Source organism: Dendrobates tinctorius, unplaced genomic scaffold (assembly GCF_039654945.1).
Source record: "Dendrobates tinctorius isolate UK_male_01 unplaced genomic scaffold, ASM3965494v1 ptg000331l, whole genome shotgun sequence".
Lineage (NCBI taxonomy): Eukaryota > Metazoa > Chordata > Amphibia > Anura > Dendrobatidae > Dendrobates > Dendrobates tinctorius.
In genome coordinates, this window is record NW_027361997.1 from 2,032,440 (window position 1) to 2,047,500 (window position 15,061).

Consider the following 15,061-nt stretch of genomic DNA (forward strand, 5'->3'; position numbering starts at 1 on the left):
ACTTTCCTCTCTCCCGGTAATCCGCTGCCTCGGAGTAACCCTTCACTCTGCCCTGTCCTTCAAACCACACATCCAAGCTCTCGCCACCTCCTGTTGTGTCCAGCTCAAAAATATTTCCAGAATCCGTCCTTTCCTCAACCCTCACTCTACCAAAATGCTTGTGCATGCCCTAATCATATCCCGCCTCGACTACTGCAACATCCTCCTCTGAGGCCTACCTTCTAACACTCTCACACCCCTCCAGTCCATCCTTAACTCTGCTGCTCAATTAATTAATCTCCTCGCTACACTCCTGCTTCCCTTCTTTGCAGATTCCTTCACTGGCTCCCAATTTCCAAGCATATCCAGTTTAAACTACTAACAATGACCAGTGGCGTAACTACAAAGTTATGGGCTCTGATGCGAACTTTCAAATGGGGCTCATGCCAAAATACACACACATCTCCACTCCGCACACCTCGTACACGCGCGGCTCCGCTCCGTTCACCTCGTACACGCGCGGCTCCGCTCCGTACACCTCGTACACGCGCGGCTCCGCTCCGTACACCTCGTACACATGCGGCTCCGCTCCGTACACCTCGTACACGCGTGGCTCTGCTCCGTACACCTCGTACACGCGTGGCTCTGCTCCATACACACACGGCTCCTCTCCATCCACCTTATACACATGCGGCTCCGCTCCGTACACTTCATACACATGCGGCTCCACTCCGTACACTTTGTACACACACGGCTCTGCTCCATACACCTCGTACACACACGGCTCTGCTCACCTCGTACACACACAGCTCTGCTCCATACACTTCATACGCTCACAGCTCCGCTCCATACACTTCATACGCACACAGCTCCGCTCCATACACCTTGTACACACACGGCTCTGCTACATCCACCCTGTAACCCCTCCTGACCCCACATATAAACTTACCCTCATCCAGCACCATGGCAACCAGCACAGCAGAGTCCTGCATACATGGAGGCTCCTGATCATGTGACCCCTGACTCCTCCCCTCCAGTGACTTCATCACAGGTCCTGTGCGCACAGAGCAACCATCGCGGCAGGCCAATTGCAGCCTGGCAGCCAATCAAAGCACGGAGCTGCACAGCCAATGAGTGGCTGCAGCTCCACGATCGGGCCCCTAAGCACTCCGGGCCCCGTCGCAGCTGTGACCGCTGCGACCGTGATAGTCACGCCCCTGACAATGACCTACAAAGCCATCCATAACCTTTCTCCTCTGTATATTTCCGAACTAATCTCTCAGTATCTTCCCTCATGGTTTCTCCGGTCCTCCCAAGACCTCCTTCTCTCCTCCATGCTTATTCGCTCCTCAACCAATCGCCTCCAAGACTTCTCCCGAATATCCCCCATCCTCTGGAATTCTGTGCCCCAACACATCCGGTTATCCACCACATTTCGATTTTTCAAACAGAACCTGAAAACCCATCTCTTCAAAAAAGCTTACAACCTGTAATGACCACACCTGCAATCCCCGACCTACTGTCTCCTTCTCCATAATCAGGCCTGGATTGATAATTTGCGCAGCTGGGCAGATTCTCGGTGGGCTGGAGCTCTTAGACACAAAGTGGGACGCGGGCCCTGGTTTAATGGCCAGGCCCTTTAATTACAAATGATGTTAGGCTAGTTTCACACTAGCGTTACCGGGCGCAGCGCACGGCCGCCGCTAAGCTCCGCCCCCTCCGGTCAGCTCCTCCTCTGATCGCATGACGCTGCATGCGATCAGCGTACCCTATATTTAGCGTTGGGTACGCTGGTCGTGCGCTGGTCCACTTGAAGGCCAATGCGCGTGTGCCAAACGCACTGTGTTGCATTTTTGTGCGCTCTGGCGCAAGCAGCGGCAAAATCAAGCCAGCGTACCCAACGCTAAATATAGGGTATGCTGATGCATGCGATCAGAGGAGGAGCTGACCAGAGGGGGCGGAGCTTAGTGGCAGCCGTGCGCTGCTCCCGGTAACGCTAGTGTGAAACTAGCGGCTGTGTGCACACGCTGCGGATTATGTGCGGATTCATCCGCGCGGATTTTGTAAAATCCGCAGGTGAAACCGCAGGTCAAAAGACCTGCGGTTTTACCTGCGGATTGCTCTGCGGTTTTGCCCTGCGGTTTTTCATCTCCTCAATAGAGGAGATGGCAAACCGCAGGAGAATCCGCAGAAAGAATTGACATGTCAATTCTTTCTGCGGATTGAAAACCGCAGATAATCCGCGCGGAAAATTCCACACCGTCTGCACTGCGGTTTTTGATTCCCATAGGGAATCATTGTACTGTACACCAAAAACCGCTGCGGAACCGCAGCAAAATCCGCAGCGTGTGCATACAGCCTAAGTGTGTGCTGCTGCAATGTGTGCACGGGACGCAGCAGCGCTGCTGGACAGGAAGCATCTGACTCCCTGCCTGAAATCTCCTCACAGACACAGGCTCTGCCAGCTGACTGTTCCTGCTCTGGGAATGGTGAGCAGTGCCTGGCACCGCTCCAGCCCAGGGGTGGGCATCCTTCCTATGTGTGCAGCGGTTCAGGGCCATTATTGAGGGAGAGGGCCCCATCAGGAAAGTAAAATCTCTGCCGATCTGATCGGCACTTGTTTCCCCATCATGATGTATTGTATGCTGCAGCACTAGAGGGCAGCATACAATACACAGCTCAGCTCACCCACTGCTGGAGATAGTTTTCTGCTGTTGCAGGAAGCTCAGTAGTCGGAATCTGGAGGGAGGGAGGAGTGGTTGGAACTGGCAAAGCACACTGCAGTCTGTAAGGCTGAGAGCAGGCAGTGTAGACAGGCTCCATGTCTCAGCAGGTTTCCTGTGCTCCTCTGAGATGGCCCAGCTCCCGATACTATGCTCACTGTAAGTGCACATTACATGTGACCTATGTTGATCTGTCTATTATGTGTGTTGTGTGTATGTATATATATACTTCTGTGTGTATAGGGCTAATGTGTGTGTGTATATAGTGCTAGTGTGTGTGTATATACTGCTGTGTATATAGGGCTAATGTGTGTGTGTGTGTGTGTGTATATACTGCTGTGTATATAGGGCTAATGTGTGTGTGTGTATACTGCTGTGTATATAGGGCTAATGTGTGTGTGTGTATATACTGCTGTGTATATAGGGCTAATGTGTGTGTGTGTGTGTGTATATACTGCTGTGTATATAGGGCTAATGTGTGTGTATATAGTGCTAGTGTGTGTGTATATACTGCTGTGTATATAGGGCTAATGTGTGTGTGTGTGTGTGTGTATATACTGCTGTGTATATAGGGCTAATGTGTGTGTGTATACTGCTGTGTATATAGGGCTAATGTGTGTGTGTGTGTATATACTGCTTTGTATATAGGGCTAATGTGTGTGTGTGTATATACTGCTGTGTATATAGGGCTAGTGTGTGTGTGTATATACTGCTGTGTATATAGGGCTAGTGTGTGTGTGTATATACTGCTGTGTATATAGGGCTAATGTGTGTGTGTGTGTGTGTGTGTGTATATATACTGCTGTGTATATAGGGCTAGTGTGTGTGTGTATATACTGCTGTGTATATAGGGCTAGTGTGTGTGTGTATATACTGCTGTGTATATAGGGCTAATGTGTGTGTGTGTGTGTATATACTGCTGTGTATATAGGGCTAATGTGTGTGTGTGTATATACTGCTGTGTATATAGGGCTAATGTGTGTGTGTGTATATACTGCTGTGTATATAGGGCTAATGTGTGTGTGTGTATATACTGCTGTGTATATAGGGCTAATGTGTGTGTGTGTGTGTGTATATACTGCTGTGTATATAGGGCTAATGTGTGTGTGTGGGTATATACTGCTGTGTATATAGGGCTAGTGTGTGTGTGTGTGTGTGTGTGTATACTGCTGTGTATATAGGGCTAGTGTGTGTATATACTGCTGTGTATATAGGGCTAATGTGTGTGTGTATATAGGGCTAATGTGTGTGTGTGTATATACTGCTGTGTATATAAGGCGTGTGTGTGTATATACTGCTGTGTATATAAGGCGTGTGTGTGTATATACTGCTGTGTATATAAGGCTAGTGTGTGTATATACTGCTGTGTAAATAGGGCTAGTGTGTGTATATACTGCTGTGTAAATAGGGCTAGTGTGTGTATATACTGCTGTGTAAATAGGGCTAGTGTGTGTATATACTGCTGTGTAAATAGGGCTAGTGTGTGTATATACTGCTGTGTAAATAGGGCTAGTGTGTGTATATACTGCTGTGTAAATAGGGCTAGTGTGTGTGTATATACTGCTGTGTAAATAGGGCTAGTGTGTGTGTGTGTATATACTGCTGTGTATATAGGGCTAATGTGTGTGTGTGTGTGTATACTGTGTATATAGGGCTAATGTGTGTGTGTGTGTGTATACTGTGTATATAGGGCTAATGTGTGTGTGTGTGTGTATACTGTGTATATAGGGCTAATGTGTGTGTGTGTGTATATACTGCTGTGTATATAGGGCTAATGTGTGTGTGTGTGTATATACTGCTGTGTATATAGGGCTAATGTGTGTGTGTGTGTGTATATACTGCTGTGTATATAGGGCTAATGTGTGTGTGTATATACTGCTGTGTATATAGGGCTAGTGTGTGTGTGTGTATATACTGCTGTGTATATAGGGCTAGTGTGTGTATATACTGCTGTGTATATAGGGCTAATGTGTGTGTGTGTGTGTATATAGGGCTAATGTGTGTGTATATACTGCTGTGTATATAGGGCTAATGTGTGTGTATATACTGCTGTGTATATAGGGCTAATGTGTGTGTGTGTGTATATACTGCTGTGTATATAGGGCTAATGTGTGTGTGTGTGTGTGTGTGTGTATATACTGCTGTGTATATAGGGCTAATGTGTGTGTGTGTATATACTGCTGTGTATATAGGGCTAGTGTGTGTGTATATACTGCTGTGTATATAGGGCTAATGTGTGTGTGTGTGTATATACTGCTGTGTATATAGGGCTAGTGTGTGTGTGTGTATACTGCTGTGTATATAGGGCTAATGTGTGTGTGTGTATACTGCTGTGTATATAGGGCTAATGTGTGTGTGTGTATATACTGCTGTGTATATAGGGCTAATGTGTGTGTGTGTATATACTGCTGTGTATATAGGGCTAATGTGTGTGTGTGTGTATATACTGCTGTGTATATAGGGCTAATGTGTGTGTGTGTATATACTGCTGTGTATATAGGGCTAATGTGTGTGTGTGTGTGTATATACTGCTGTGTATATAGGGCTAATGTGTGTGTGTGTGTGTATATACTGCTGTGTATATAGGGCTAATGTGTGTGTGTGTGTGTATATATACTGCTGTGTATATAGGGCTAATGTGTGTGTGTGTGTGTATATATACTGCTGTGTATATAGGGCTAATGTGTGTGTGTGTGTGTATATATACTGCTGTGTATATAGGGCTAATGTGTGTGTGTGTGTGTATATATACTGCTGTGTATATAGGGCTAATGTGTGTGTGTGTGTGTATATATACTGCTGTGTATATAGGGCTAATGTGTGTGTGTGTGTGTATATATACTGCTGTGTATATAGGGCTAATGTGTGTGTGTGTATATACTGCTGTGTATATAGGGCTAATGTGTGTGTGTGTGTGTGTATATACTGCTGTGTATATAGGGCTAATGTGTGTGTGTGTGTGTGTATATACTGCTGTGTATATAGGGCTAATGTGTGTGTGTGTGTGTGTATATACTGCTGTGTATATAGGGCTAGTGTGTGTATAAACTGCTGTGTATATAGGGCTAGTGTGTATATACTGCTGTGTATATAGGGCTAGTGTGTGTATATACTGCTGTGTATATAGGGCTAGTGTGTGTATATACTGCTGTGTATATAGGGCTAATGTGTGTGTATATACCGCTGTGTATATAGGGCTAATGTGTGTGTATATACTGCTGTGTATATAGGGCTAATGTGTGTGTATATACTGCTGTGTATATAGGGCTAATGTGTGTGTATATACTGCTGTGTATATAGGGCTAATGTGTGTGTATATACTGCTGTGTATATAGGGCTAATGTGTGTGTATATACTGCTGTGTATATAGGGCTAATGTGTGTGTATATACTGCTGTGTATATAGGGCTAATGTGTGTGTATATACTGCTGTGTATATAGGGCTAATGTGTGTGTATATACTGCTGTGTATATAGGGCTAATGTGTGTGTATATACTGCTGTGTATATAGGGCTAATGTGTGTGTGTGTGTGTATATACTGCTGTGTATATAGGGCTAATGTGTGTGTGTGTGTGTGTATATACTGCTGTGTATATACTGCTGTGTATATACTGCTGTGTATATACTGCTGTGTATATAAGGCTAGTGTGTGTATATACTGCTGTGTATATAAGGCTAGTGTGTATATACTGCTGTGTATATAAGGCTAGTGTGTGTATAAACTGCTGTATATATAAGGCTAGTGTGTGTATAAACTGCTGTATATATAAGGCTAGTGTGTGTATAAACTGCTGTGTATATAGGGCTAGTGTGTGTATAAACTGCTGTGTGTATATACTGCTGTGTATATAGGGCTAGTGTGTGTGTATATACTGCTGTGTAAATAGGGCTAATGTGTGTATATACTGCTGTGTAAATAGGGCTAATGTGTGTGTATATACTGCTGTGTAAATAGGGCTAATGTGTGTGTATATACTGCTGTGTAAATAGGGCTAATGTGTGTGTATATACTGCTGTGTAAATAGGGCTAATGTGTGTGTATATACTGCTGTGTAAATAGGGCTAATGTGTGTGTATATACTGCTGTGTAAATAGGGCTAATGTGTGTGTATATACAGCTGTGTAAATAGGGCTAATGTGTGTGTATATACAGCTGTGTAAATAGGGCTAATGTGTGTGTGTGTATATACAGCTGTGTAGGGCTAATGTGTGTGTGTATATACAGCTGTGTAAATAGGGCTAATGTGTGTGTGTGTATATACTGCTGTGTGAATATACTGCTGTGTATATAGGGCTAGTGTGTGTATAAACTGCTGTGTATATACTGCTGTGTATATAGGGCTAATGTGTGTGTATATACTGCTGTGTAAATAGGGCTAATGTGTGTGTATATACTGCTGTGTAAATAGGGCTAATGTGTGTGTGTATATACTGCTGTGTAAATAGGGCTAATGTGTGTGTGTATATACTTCTGTGTAAATAGGGCTAATGTGTGTGTGTATATACTGCTGTGTAAATAGGGCTAATGTGTGTGTGTATATACTGCTGTGTAAATAGGGCTAATGTGTGTGTGTATATACTGCTGTGTAAATAGGGCTAATGTGTGTGTGTATATACTGCTGTGTAAATAGGGCTAATGTGTGTGTGTATATACTGCTGTGTAAATAGGGCTAATGTGTGTGTGTATATACTGCTGTGTAAATAGGGCTAATGTGTGTGTGTATATACTGCTGTGTAAATAGGGCTAATGTGTGTGTGTATATACTGCTGTGTAAATAGGGCTAATGTGTGTGTATATACTGCTGTGTAAATAGGGCTAATGTGTGTGTATATACTGCTGTGTAAATAGGGCTAGTGTGTGTGTATATACTGCTGTGTATATAGGGCTAATGTGTGTGTATATACTGCTGTGTATATAGGGCTAATGTGTGTGTGTGTGTGTATATACTGCTGTGTATATAGGGCTAATGTGTGTGTGTGTGTGTGTGTATATACTGCTGTGTATATACTGCTGTGTATATACTGCTGTGTATATACTGCTGTGTATATAAGGCTAGTGTGTGTATATACTGCTGTGTATATAAGGCTAGTGTGTGTATATACTGCTGTGTATATAAGGCTAGTGTGTATATACTGCTGTGTATATAAGGCTAGTGTGTATATACTGCTGTGTATATAAGGCTAGTGTGTGTATAAACTGCTGTATATATAAGGCTAGTGTGTGTATAAACTGCTGTGTATATAGGGCTAGTGTGTGTATAAACTGCTGTGTGTATATACTGCTGTGTATATAGGGCTAGTGTGTGTGTATATACTGCTGTGTAAATAGGGCTAATGTGTGTATATACTGCTGTGTAAATAGGGCTAATGTGTGTGTATATACTGCTGTGTAATTAGGGCTAATGTGTGTGTATATACTGCTGTGTAAATAGGGCTAATGTGTGTGTATATACTGCTGTGTAAATAGGGCTAATGTGTGTGTATATACTGCTGTGTAAATAGGGCTAATGTGTGTGTATATACAGCTGTGTAAATAGGGCTAATGTGTGTGTATATACAGCTGTGTAAATAGGGCTAATGTGTGTGTGTGTATATACAGCTGTGTAGGGCTAATGTGTGTGTGTATATACAGCTGTGTAAATAGGGCTAGTGTGTGTGTGTATATACTGCTGTGTGAATATACTGCTGTGTATATAGGGCTAGTGTGTGTATAAACTGCTGTGTATATACTGCTGTGTATATAGGGCTAATGTGTGTGTATATACTGCTGTGTAAATAGGGCTAATGTGTGTGTATATACTGCTGTGTAAATAGGGCTAATGTGTGTGTGTATATACTGCTGTGTAAATAGGGCTAATGTGTGTGTGTATATACTTCTGTGTAAATAGGGCTAATGTGTGTGTGTATATACTGCTGTGTAAATAGGGCTAATGTGTGCGTGTATATACTGCTGTGTAAATAGGGCTAATGTGTGTGTGTGTATATACTGCTGTGTAAATAGGGCTAATGTGTGTGTGTGTATATACTGCTGTGTAAATAGGGCTAATGTGTGTGTGTATATACTGCTGTGTAAATAGGGCTAATGTGTGTGTATATACTGCTGTGTAAATAGGGCTAATGTGTGTGTGTATATACTGCTGTGTAAATAGGGCTAATGTGTGTGTATATACTGCTGTGTAAATAGGGCTAATGTGTGTGTATATACTGCTGTGTAAATAGGGCTAATGTGTGTGTATATACTGCTGTGTAAATAGGGCTAATGTGTGTGTATATACTGCTGTGTAAATAGGGCTAGTGTGTGTGTATATACTGCTGTGTAAATAGGACTAATGTGTGTGTGTATATACTGCTGTGTAAATAGGACTAATGTGTGTGTGTATATACTGCTGTGTAAATAGGACTAATGTGTGTGTGTATATACTGCTGTGTAAATAGGACTAATGTGTGTGTGTATATACTGCTGTTTAAATAGGGCTAATGTGTGTGTATATACTGCTGTGTAAATAGGGCTAATGTGTGTGTATATACTGCTGTGTAAATAGGGCTAATGTGTGTGTATATACTGCTGTGTATATAGGGCTAATGTGTGTGTATATACTGCTGTGTATATAGGGCTAATGTGTGTGTATATACTGCTGTGTATATAGGGCTAATGTGTGTGTGTGTGTGTATATACTGCTGTGTATATAGGGCTAATGTGTGTGTGTATATACTGCTGTGTATATAGGGTTAGTGTGTGTGTATATAGGGCTAGTGTGTGTATATACTGCTGTGTAAATAGGGCTAATGTGTGTGTATATACTGCTGTGTATATAGGGCTAGTGTGTGTATATACTGCTGTGCAAATAGGGCTAATGTGTGTGTATATACAGCTGTGTAAATAGGGCTAATGTGTGTGTATATACAGCTGTGTAAATAGGGCTAATGTGTGTGTATATACTGCTGTGTAAATAGGGCTAATGTGTGTGTATATACTGCTGTGTAAATAGGGCTAATGTGTGTGTGTATATACTGCTGTGTAAATAGGGCTAATGTGTGTGAATATACTGCTGTGTATATAGGGCTAGTGTGTGTATAAACTGCTGTGTATATAGGGCTAGTGTGTGTATATACTGCTGTGTATATAGGGCTAATGTGTGTGTATATACTGCTGTGTATATAGGGCTAATGTGTGTGTATATACTGCTGTGTATATAGGGCTAATGTGTGTGTATATACTGCTGTGTATATAGGGCTAATGTGTGTGTATATACTGCTGTATAAATAGGGCTAATGTGTGTGTATATACTGCTGTGTAAATAGGGCTAATGTGTGTATATACTGCTGTGTAAATAGGGCTAATGTGTGTGTGTGTGTGTGTGTGTATATACTGCTGTGTAAATAGGGCTAATGTGTGTGTATATACTGCTGTGTAAATAGGGCTAATGTGTGTGTGTATATACTGCTGTGTAAATAGGGCTAATGTGTGTGTATATACTGCTGTGTAAATAGGGCTAATGTGTGTGTATATACAGCTGTGTAAATAGGGCTAATGTGTGTGTGTGTATATACAGCTGTGTAGGGCTAATGTGTGTGTATATACAGCTGTGTAAATAGGGGTAATGTGTGTGTGTGTGTATATACTGCTGTGTGAATATACTGCTGTGTATATAGGGCTAGTGTGTGTATAAACTGCTGTGTATATACTGCTGTGTATATAGGGCTAATGTGTGTGTATATACTGCTGTGTATATAGGGCTAATGTGTGTGTATATACTGCTGTGTAAATAGGGCTAATGTGTGTGTATATACTGCTGTGTAAATAGGGCTAATGTGTGTGTGTATATACTGCTGTGTAAATAGGGCTAATGTGTGTGTGTATATACTTCTGTGTAAATAGGGCTAATGTGTGTGTGTATATACTGCTGTGTAAATAGGGCTAATGTGTGTGTGTATATACTGCTGTGTAAATAGGGCTAATGTGTGTGTGTATATACTGCTGTGTAAATAGGGCTAATGTGTGTGTGTATATACTGCTGTGTAAATAGGGCTAATGTGTGTGTATATACTGCTGTGTAAATAGGGCTAATGTGTGTGTATATACTGCTGTGTAAATAGGGCTAATGTGTGTGTATATACTGCTGTGTAAATAGGGCTAGTGTGTGTGTATATACTGCTGTGTAAATAGGACTAATGTGTGTGTGTATATACTGCTGTGTAAATAGGACTAATGTGTGTGTGTATATACTGCTGTGTAAATAGGACTAATGTGTGTGTGTGTATATACTGCTGTTTAAATAGGGCTAATGTGTGTGTATATACTGCTGTGTAAATAGGGCTAATGTGTGTGTATATACTGCTGTGTAAATAGGGCTAATGTGTGTGTATATACTGCTGTGTAAATAGGGCTAATGTGTGTGTATATACTGCTGTGTAAATAGGGCTAATGTGTGTGTATATACTGCTGTGTAAATAGGGCTAATGTGTGTGTATATACTGCTGTGTATATAGGGCTAATGTGTGTGTATATACTGCTGTGTATATAGGGCTAATGTGTGTGTATATACTGCTGTGTATATAGGGCTAATGTGTGTGTATATACTGCTGTGTATATAGGGCTAATGTGTGTGTGTGTGTGTGTGTGTGTGTGTGTATATACTGCTGTGTATATAGGGCTAATGTGTGTGTGTATATACTGCTGTGTATATAGGGCTAGTGTGTGTGTATATAGGGCTAGTGTGTGTATATACTGCTGTGTAAATAGGGCTAATGTGTGTGTATATACTGCTGTGTATATAGGGCTAGTGTGTGTATATACTGCTGTGCAAATAGGGCTAATGTGTGTGTATATACAGCTGTGTAAATAGGGCTAATGTGTGTGTATATACAGCTGTGTAAATAGGGCTAATGTGTGTGTATATACTGCTGTGTAAATAGGGCTAATGTGTGTGTATATACTGCTGTGTAAATAGGGCTAATGTGTGTGTATATACTGCTGTGTAAATAGGGCTAATGTGTGTGTATATACTGCTGTGTAAATAGGGCTAATGTGTGTGTGTATATACTGCTGTGTAAATAGGGCTAATGTGTGTGAATATACTGCTGTGTATATAGGGCTAGTGTGTGTATAAACTGCTGTGTATATAGGGCTAGTGTGTGTATATACTGCTGTGTATATAGGGCTAATGTGTGTGTATATACTGCTGTGTATATAGGGCTAATGTGTGTGTATATACTGCTGTGTATATAGGGCTAATGTGTGTGTATATACTGCTGTGTAAATAGGGCTAGTGTGTGTATATACTGCTGTATAAATAGGGCTAATGTGTGTGTATATACTGCTGTGTAAATAGGGCTAATGTGTGTATATACTGCTGTGTAAATAGGGCTAATGTGTGTGTGTGTGTGTGTGTGTGTGTGTATATACTGCTGTGTAAATAGGACTAAAGTGTGTGTATATACTGCTGTGTAAATAGGGCTAATGTGTGTGTATATACTGCTGTGTATATAGGGCTAATGTGTGTGTGTGTGTGTGTGTGTATATACTGCTGTGTATATAGGGCTAATGTGTGTGTGTGTATATACTGCTGTGTATATAGGGCTAATGTGTGTGTGTGTGTGTATATACTGCTGTGTATATACTGCTGTGTATATACTGCTGTGTGTATAAGGCTAGTGTGTGTGTATATACTGCTGTGTATATAAGGCCAGTGTGTGTATAAACTGCTGTGTATATAGGGCTAGTGTGTGTATATACTGCTGTGTAAATAGGGCTAATGTGTGTGTATATACTGCTGTGTAAATAGGGCTAATGTGTGTGTGTGTTTATACTGCTGTGTATATACTGCTGTGTGTATAAGGCTAGTGTGTGTGTATATACTGCTGTGTATATAAGGCCAGTGTGTGTATATACTGCTGTGTAAATAGGGCTAATGTGTGTGTATATACTGCTGTGTAAATAGGGCTAATGTGTGTGTATATACTGCTGTGTAAATAGGGCTAATGTGTGTGTATATACTGCTGTGTAAATAGGGCTAATGTGTGTGTATATACTGCTGTGTATATAGGGCTAATGTGTGTGTATATACTGCTGTGTATATAGGGCTAATGTGTGTGTATATACTGCTGTGTATATAGGGCTAATGTGTGTGTATATACTGCTGTGTATATAGGGCTAATGTGTGTGTATATACTGCTGTGTATATAGGGCTAATGTGTGTGTATATACTGCTGTGTATATAGGGCTAATGTGTGTGTATATACTGCTGTGTATATAGGGCTAATGTGTGTGTATATACTGCTGTGTATATAGGGCTAGTGTGTGTATATACTGCTGTGTAAATAGGGCTAATGTGTGTGTATATACTGCTGTGTATATAGGGCTAGTGTGTGTATATACTGCTGTGTATATAGGGCTAGTGTGTGTATATACTGCTGTGTAAATAGGGCTAGTGTGTGTATATACTGCTGTGTAAATAGGGCTAATGTGTGTATATACTGCTGTCTATATAGGGCTAGTGTGTGTATATACTGCTGTGTAAATAGGGCTAATGTGTGTGTATATACTGCTGTGCAAATAGGGCTAATGTGTGTGTATATACTGCTGTGTAAATAGGGCTAATGTGTGTGTGTGTGTGTATATATACTGCTGTGTAAATAGGGCTAATGTGTGTGTATATACTGCTGTGTATATAGGGCTAGTGTGTGTATATACTGCTGTGTAAATAGGGCTAATGTGTGTGTGTATATACTGCTGTGCAAATAGGGCTAATGTGTGTGTATATACAGCTGTGTAAATAGGGCTAATGTGTGTGTGTATATACTGCTGTGTAAATAGGGCTAATGTGTGTGTATATACTGCTGTGTAAATAGGGCTAATGTGTGTGTATATACTGCTGTGTAAATAGGGCTAATGTGTGTATATACTGCTGTGTAAATAGGGCTAATGTGTGTATATACTGCTGTGTAAATAGGGCTAATGTGTGTGTATATACTGCTATGTAAATAGGGCTAATGTGTGTGTGTGTGTGTATATACTGCTGTGTAAATAGGACTAATGTGTGTGTATATACTGACGTGTAAATAGGGCTAATGTGTGTGTATATACTGCTGTGTAAATAGGGCTAATGTGTGTGTATATACTGCTGTGTAAATAGGGCTAATGTGTGTGTATATACTGCTGTGTAAATAGGGCTAATGTGTGTGTGTATATACTGCTGTGTATATAGGGCTAATGTGTGTGTGTGTGTGTGTGTGTGTGTGTATATACTGCTGTGTATATAGGGCTAATGTGTGTGTGTGTGTGTGTGTATATACTGCTGTGTATATAGGGCTAATGTGTGTGTGTGTGTATATACTGCTGTGTATATAAGGCTAGTGTGTGTATAAACTGCTGTGTAAATAGGGCTAATGTGTGTGTGTATACTGCTGTGTATATAGGGCTAATGTGTGTGTTTTTATACTGCTGTGTATATAAGGCTAGTGTGTGTATATACTGCTGTGTATATAGGGCTAGTGTGTGTATATACTGCTGTGTAAATAGGGCTTGTGTGTGTATATACTGCTGTGTATATAGGGCTAGTGTGTGTATATACTGCTGTGTAAATAGGGCTAATGTGTGTGTATATACTGCTGTGTAAATAGGGCTAATGTGTGTGTATATACTGCTGTGTAAATAGGGCTAATGTGTGTGTGTATATACTGCTGTGTATATAAGGCTAGTGTGTGTATAAACTGCTGTGTATATAGGGCTAGTGTGTGTATATACTGCTGTGTAAATAGGGCTAATGTGTGTGTATATACTGCTGTGTAAATAGGGCTAATGTGTGTGTGTTTATACTGCTGTGTATATAAGGCTAGTGTGTGTATATACTGCTGTGTATATAGGGCTAGTGTGTGTATATAGGGCTAGTGTATGTATATACTGCTGTGCAAATAGGGCTAATGTGTGTGTGTATATACTGCTGTGTATATAGGGCTAGTGTGTGTATATACTGCTGTGTAAATAGGGCTAATGTGTGTGTGTGTATATACACTCACTGGCCACTTTATTAGGTACACCTGTCCAACTGTGTGTTAAGACTTAATTTCTAATCAGCCAATCACATGGCGGCAACTCAGTGCATTTAGGCATGTAGACATGGTCAAGACAATCTCCTGCAGTTCAAACCGAGCATCAGTATGGGGAAGAAAGGTGATTTGAGTGCCTTTGAACGTGGCATGATTGTTGGTGCCAGAAGGGCTGGTCTGAGTATTTCAGAAACTGCTGATCTACTGGGATTTTCACGCACAACCATCTCTAGGGTTTACAGAGAATGGTCCGAAAAAGAAAAAAAATCCAGTGAGCGGCAGTTCTGTGGCCGGAAATGCCTTGTTGATGC

The 15,061-nt window shown here is 41.3% G+C and overlaps 1 protein-coding gene across 2 annotated transcripts in view; it reads left to right on the forward strand.

The window, feature by feature from the left end:
* The first annotated feature begins 2,675 nt into the window (after nucleotides 1–2,675).
* LOC141074240 (uncharacterized) overlaps nucleotides 2,676–15,061 on the forward strand; it is a 64,941-nt gene continuing 52,555 nt past the window's right edge. For both annotated transcript variants that reach the window (XM_073561842.1, XM_073561841.1), the window contains exon 1: nucleotides 2,676–2,861. The gene's annotated coding sequence lies outside the window, so the exon portion shown is untranslated. The remainder of the gene's footprint in view (nucleotides 2,862–15,061) is intronic.